Here is a 6,747-nt window from a genome sequence, read left to right on the forward strand (position 1 = left end):
ACTAAGATTTCATGATGAAGAAAGCAAAAAGCAATTGCAACAAAAAGCAAAAGTTGACAAATATGATCTAATTTAAACTAAAGAGCTTCTACTCAGCAAAATAAACTATCAACAGAGTAAACAAACAACTTATAGAATGGGATAAAATTTTTGCAAATTATGCATCTGACAAAGGTATAATATCCAGCATCTATAAGGAACTTAAACAAATTTATAAGAAAAAAACAAACCACACCATAAAAAAAGTGGGCAAAGGACATGATCAGACACTTCTCAAAAGAAGACATTTATGCAGCCAAGAAACACATGAAAAAACGCTCAACATCACTGATCATTAGAGAAATGCAAATCAAAACCACATTGAAATACCATCTCACACTGGTCAGAAGGGCTATTATTAAAAAGTCAAAAAACAAATAACAGAGGCTGGCAATGTGGAGAAAAAGGAACACTTTTACACTGTTTGTGGGAGTGTACATTAGTTTAACCATTGTGGAAAACATTGTGGTGATTTCTCAAAGACCTAATACCATAGGATTCAGCGATCCCATTACTGGGTATATACCCAAATGGATATAAATTATTGTACTGTAAAGACACATGCATGTGTACGTTCATTGCAGCACTATTCACAATAGCAAAGACACAGCATCAACCCAAATGCCCATCAATGATAGACTGGATATAGATAATGTCATACGTATACACCATGGAATACTTGGCAGTCATAAAAAGGAAAGAGATCATGTCCTTTGCAGGGACATGGATGGAGATGGAGGCCAATATTCTTAACAAACTAATGCAGAAACAGAAAACCAAATACCATATGTTCTCACTTATAAGCTGGAGCTAAATAATGAGGTCACATGGACACATGGGGTGAACAACACTCCTTGGGGCTTATTGGAGGGTGGAGGGTGGGAGGAGGGAGAAGATCAGCAAAAAGGATTAATGGGTACTAGGCTTCATAACTGGATGATAAAATAATTGGTACAACAAACCCCCATGACACAAGCTTACCTATGAAACAAACCTACACATGTACCCCTGAAATTAAAAGTTAAAAAATAAAAATTTAGATTAAAAAATTACAATTTGAAGAACAGGGCCACAATCAATGTTCATTCAACCGGACTACACACCTGGCACTGCACTAATCTGTGATTTCAAAATTAATTTATGAATTTGACAAATGTTCAAAAATATAAAAGCTACCTCTTTAGAGGCCTTACTATGTGCTAAATTTTCTAAACACTTTATATTCATTATTTTCATTCCTCTGGTGTAGGTATGACTACTTCCTCAAAGGTATACAAAAGTAATAATTTGCTCAAAATTATTCCATGGCAAAAAGATTAAAAACCAAGAATTCTAACTCTAGAGTTTATGCTTTTATCCACTATCTTTTAACTCTCTCTCAAAAAAAGGTTTTAGGGAATTAAACAATTTGTTGACCTGGGAAGAATTGCTGGACATTTAAAAATAATGTCAGATGACTGCTCAACATACAGAATGTGTGTTTGTGTGTGTATGTGTGTGTGTTTGTGTGTGTTTGATGTTCCCAATCATGCAATTGCTACCAGGGCTATTTATAATAACAAAGATATGGAATCAAACTAAGTGTCCATCCACAGGTGAATGAATCGAGAAAATGGGGGATATATACACAATGAAATACTGCTCAGCTGTAAAAAAAATCCTGTCTACATAGATAAACCTGGAGGACATTATGTTAATTGAAATAAGCCAGGCACAGAAATACAAGTATTGTATATTCTCCTGCATATATGGAATCTAAACAAATTAATCTCATAGAAGTATTATAAAAGAATAGTTGTTACCAGAGCCTAAGGTTTTTAACAGGCAAGGGATGTTGTGAAGACATTGGTCAAAGGATACATAACTATAGTTAAATAAGTTCAAGAGACCTATTGTACAACATGGTGACTATAGTTAATGATGATATATTGTATTCTTGAAAAATGTTAAGACATCCATCCATTAAGTGGATGTTAAATGTTCTCAGAAGGAAAACGATGTCTACGTGGGGTAAAGCATTTGTTAATAAGCTAAATTTAAGCATACAAAAATGTATACATGCTTCAAAATGTCATATGCTATATGATACAAACAATTTTACCTGTCAATTTAAAAACAAAATGATTGACAATGAAACATTCTATATAGCTGCATGCTTTTATTCAAGTAGTGATCAGATGTTGATTCTCAAATTATGTAGGGTGGATGGCTTCCATGATGAATGATTTGGTGTTTTGCTGGGTGTATATACCAGAAAACAAAACAAAAGAAATTAATTGGTGAGGCCTAGCAACAGAATTATTGGATTTCTGAGGAGTATTAAACAGAGTACATAGGAAAGGAAATGCTGGCAGGAAAAATGCAATTGTTTTGAAGAGAATTGTGGGTCCAGAGAATTGTGGGAGAATTGTGGGAGCACAAGAGGATAAGGAACTGAGTGAAACGTAAAAATAAAAGGAAAGGATATTAGAGTTTATGACTTAAAGATAGAGAATTATGCTAAAATTCAGACTGTAACCATGAATATGGAAGTTAGGGTCACTGAAATAGAAAAAAAACACAGGACAAGACTGTCAAATCAGTAATCATAGTATTTTTATTTTAGGTTGTAAAATAATAGAGTTATGTTGAATTTAGTGACAACTTAAGCAATTTGTTTCACAAATGTAAAAGGCTATGTTTTGAACCTTCTATAAAATAACTTTATCTGATTTTGTAATGTTTACCTGGATGCTCTGTCTAGTGATAGTAGTAGCAAACAATTGTTATAAATAATTATAAGAAATAGTTTTTTAATATAAAATGTTACAGATGTATATCAGATATTTTGTTAATTTTGTTTTGCAGAAGCCAAATACAGCTATTTTTTTTCCTGCCCCAAAGTGTGATGTTATTGTGGTTAACACAGTGGAGTGTAGCATGGTCTAAAAACCTGATCTAAGGCCAGGTGCGGTGGTTCACACCTGTAATCCTAGCACTGTGGGAGGCCAAGTCAGGTGAATCACCTTAGGTCAGAAGTTCAAGACCAGCAAGGCCAACATGATGAAACCCCGTCTCTACTGAAAATACAAAAATTAGCTGGGCATGGTGGCAGGCACCTGTAATCCTAGCTATTCGGGAGGCCAAGGCAGGAGAATCTCTTGAACCTGAGAGGCAGAGGTTGCAGTGAGCCAAGACTGTGCCATTGCACTACAGCCTGGGCAACAAGAGTGAAATTCCATCTCAAAAACAACAAACAACAAAAAACCTGATCTAAAATTATCATTATATCTTTTACTTTAATCTCTTTTAATCTCAGTTTCCTTGTTATGTGAAGATGGAAGACACTATTGATTGCCTATTCAGTAGCAACCCTCAGCCCTTTATACTTCTAGCTAAGAGAGTCATTTCCCCACAATAGAGGTCAAATATATGAAGACTCACTTTGTTCAGCTTCCTCTTATGTAAAGTTTGGCTATATGAGCAAATCATGACCAGTTACTCTTGAGTGAGCTTTTGCTAGGAGTGGAAATAGGAGTGTGTTTAGATGCTCCTCATGATAAAACAGAAAAATTTTATAAAAAACAACTTTATTTACTTTATGATTTAGAGGATGCCTTGTGTGGGTTTGATGGGTGTTTCTGCAGCTGTACTATGAACAAAGAGAGCTATTATTGATACATTGTAGGTAGAAAACTGAAAATAACCTAGAACTACCGACCTACATACTGTAAGGGATAAATTGCACATATTATTGATTAATCCACTTTTAATGAGATATTTTATTCCTCTCAGCCAAGTGTCCTAACCAAAGAAATAATTTAAATGAAAAAGAAAACATCACCTGCACTGGTAGCATGTAGTTAATATTTCTTACTTTAAAATATTTTTTTAATTATACTTTAGGTTTTAGGGTACATGTGCACAATGTGCAGGTTTGTTACATATGTATCCATGTGCCATGTTGATTTCCTGCACCCATTAGCTCGTCATTTAGCATTAGGTATATCTCCTATAAAAATAAATAAATAAATAAATAAATTGGGTATAATTTGTTTACATAGCAAAATAAAAAAGAAAATAATTCCATTTAAATAATTCAAAATGGAGTCAAATTATGAATAATAAAAAAATATATATATATATTTTAACCAATTTGATGTAATGCAAATTTAAGTACAAACTAAAAATGGAGCCTATGTACAATATAACTCATCATTTTATCATAGTCCACACTTGTATTAGTACTACCTATAATTAAATGGTTAATTTGGCTTTTAGAACAGTCATAATATAACACTCAATGTTATTAGGCTTGTTTACCAGGTTAAGTTAAAAAATGAAACTCTGTATTAGGGCTAAAAGAGAAGATGAAGTGTATGAGTGGTAATAGTAATACAACTTTAGAAGAGAAGAACGCACTGTCAATCAAACAGTAAGAGTTTGATAAAAAAAAAAATAAGAATATACCTAAACATCTATGCCCTTTGGCTAAGATCAAGTGTAGTATCTGTTCTTATCAGTTAAAAATACTAAAAAAGTATTTTTCTTCATTTTTAAATAAGAACATAACCTTACCTGCCTTCAAAAATGGCTATTTTCATATAATGTTAATTTAAAAATAATAAAAGAAAAAGGTATCATGTATCAGACAAATTGCATTAATTGCATTGATTGCAAATTGTATTAATTGCATTGAAGATTAAATCCTATTCTTTCTTTTTAACATCTCATCCTACATTTTAAATACAAATGTAAAATGCAATTAATAGTGACACTTTTTCTCCATAGCTTTGAAGTGGAAAATTAGAAAATGGCTAGAGGATGTTTGCTACATAACCTTTTTAATGCTCTAGCTTGAACTATAGACCCTTATGCAAGCAGACTAAATGTACTATTTGGGGTACTCCAGCCTATTTCTGGGAAGATGATTGTCTAATCATTTCAGAGAAAATGTCAGAGCATTTTCCCAGCAGTTATTGGTAACAACACAGCACAGCTGCAAATGTAAATTCTTCCAGACATGACTTCAGCCCTGAGAGTCAGCTTTACTTCCTTCCTTAAAAGCTCTTTATAATCAAATAGTAAGTATGCATGTAGAGGTGATATATATGTTAATTAGCTGGAACAGATTATCACTTCACAATGTAGAGGTATCTTAACAACATTGAGTGGTATACCTTAAATATATACAATATTTATATTTCAATGATATTTCAATAAAGCTGTGTTAAAAAAGAAAAAAAAATTAGCCGTAAGAAAAATAAAAAATAAACAGGATCTACCTGCCCATAAAATTTTTGGAATAATAAGTTCTCTATATTTATATAGATACCTTTGAGGACTTTATAAGCCAAAGAAAATCTTGAGTTCAAAAATGAAATTAGATATTTCAACTGGATGTTTGAAAGTCTCTAATTTCTTGCAGAGTAAGAAATGACACTTGCTATTTCTTTGTCTGCCAGGATCATTTACAAATAATAATTTCTTTAAGTACGTGAATTAATTGTGTTTGTAATAGAGAAAAGCTTGTGGTCACTGAATTATTTTATTTAACAGTTAAATCTTTTAGTGTAACTGTGTGTTTGAGAATAAATACTACACATTTTTTTGTAAGACAAAGTTGACTAATCCTTAGTGTATTACTTAGAATATGTCTTTTTATATAGGCCTCCATGTCTTTCCTCTCCAGTCTGAGACACTTCATGGTGCATTTAAGCTTTGCCTTTTACTTTTGTTGACATATGATTTTGAAAGTTACTGACTAACGCATAGATGTTACAAGTGAGTTAAGAGGGCAGTGAGTTACTAAGATTACACTTTCAAGCCATCAAATACAGACCATGTATTCCACTATAAATTCCTCTCTGATTACCCGTAAAAACATTGTTTATAGACATATTTTATATTTAGACAATGTTATTTAATTTTCTAGTTGATTTAAATCCTATCTTCTTTCATGTAACACGTTATAGTAATTAACATGATAATTAGCATATAAAAGTCCATAATACATTTTAGTTGAATTGAATTAAGAAACTCATGATATAGGACCATGAAATGAGGAATTGATCAGAGAGGTGAATGGTTGTCTTCTAATCCTGGATCTGTTTCTTTTTTTTTTTTTTTTTTGAGTGCAGTGGTGCAATCTCGGCTCACTGCAAGCTCCGCCTCCCGGGTTCACGCCATTCTCCCGCCTCAGCCTCTCCGAGTAGCTGGGACTACAGGTGCCCGCCACCACGCCCGGCTAATTTTTTGTATTTTTAGTAGAGACGGGGTTTCACCGTGGTCTCGATCTTCTGACCTCGTGATCCGCCTGCCTCGGCCTCCCAAAGTGCTGGGATTACAAGCGTGAACCACCGCGCCTGGCCTAATCCTGGATCTGTTTCTAATTAACAGTAAATTGTCTAGTTTTGGTTTACTTTTTAAATTATTATTACTATTATGTAACTGGATTTGCTTTTAAAATATTTTTATAAACATAAGTCATATCTTTTAAATGTGAGAGCTTATGTTGTCTAATATTTTATTAAATGTTACCTATATTTTATTTTTTCCAGTTGAACTAGTGGAACTCTTAAGTGAAGCATTTTAAGATATCTAACTTAATTTTTATTTTCATAATTGCCATTTATTTACAAGCTGCATTCTCAAAATTTTCTAGGTCTACTAAATTTATTTTTCAAATGTATTCACCCTAGATGATTGGGGTAATTATTTTCACTATTA

The 6,747-nt window shown here is 32.8% G+C and overlaps 1 pseudogene; it reads left to right on the forward strand.

Annotated features, from left to right (window-relative positions):
- Positions 1-4,492: 4,492 nt before the first annotated feature.
- Positions 4,493-4,596, forward strand: LOC116484415 (U2 spliceosomal RNA; annotated as a pseudogene).
- Positions 4,597-6,747: the final 2,151 nt, after the last annotated feature.

Source organism: Hylobates moloch, unplaced genomic scaffold (assembly GCF_009828535.3).
Source record: "Hylobates moloch isolate HMO894 unplaced genomic scaffold, HMol_V3 SCAFFOLD_15, whole genome shotgun sequence".
NCBI lineage: Eukaryota > Metazoa > Chordata > Mammalia > Primates > Hylobatidae > Hylobates > Hylobates moloch.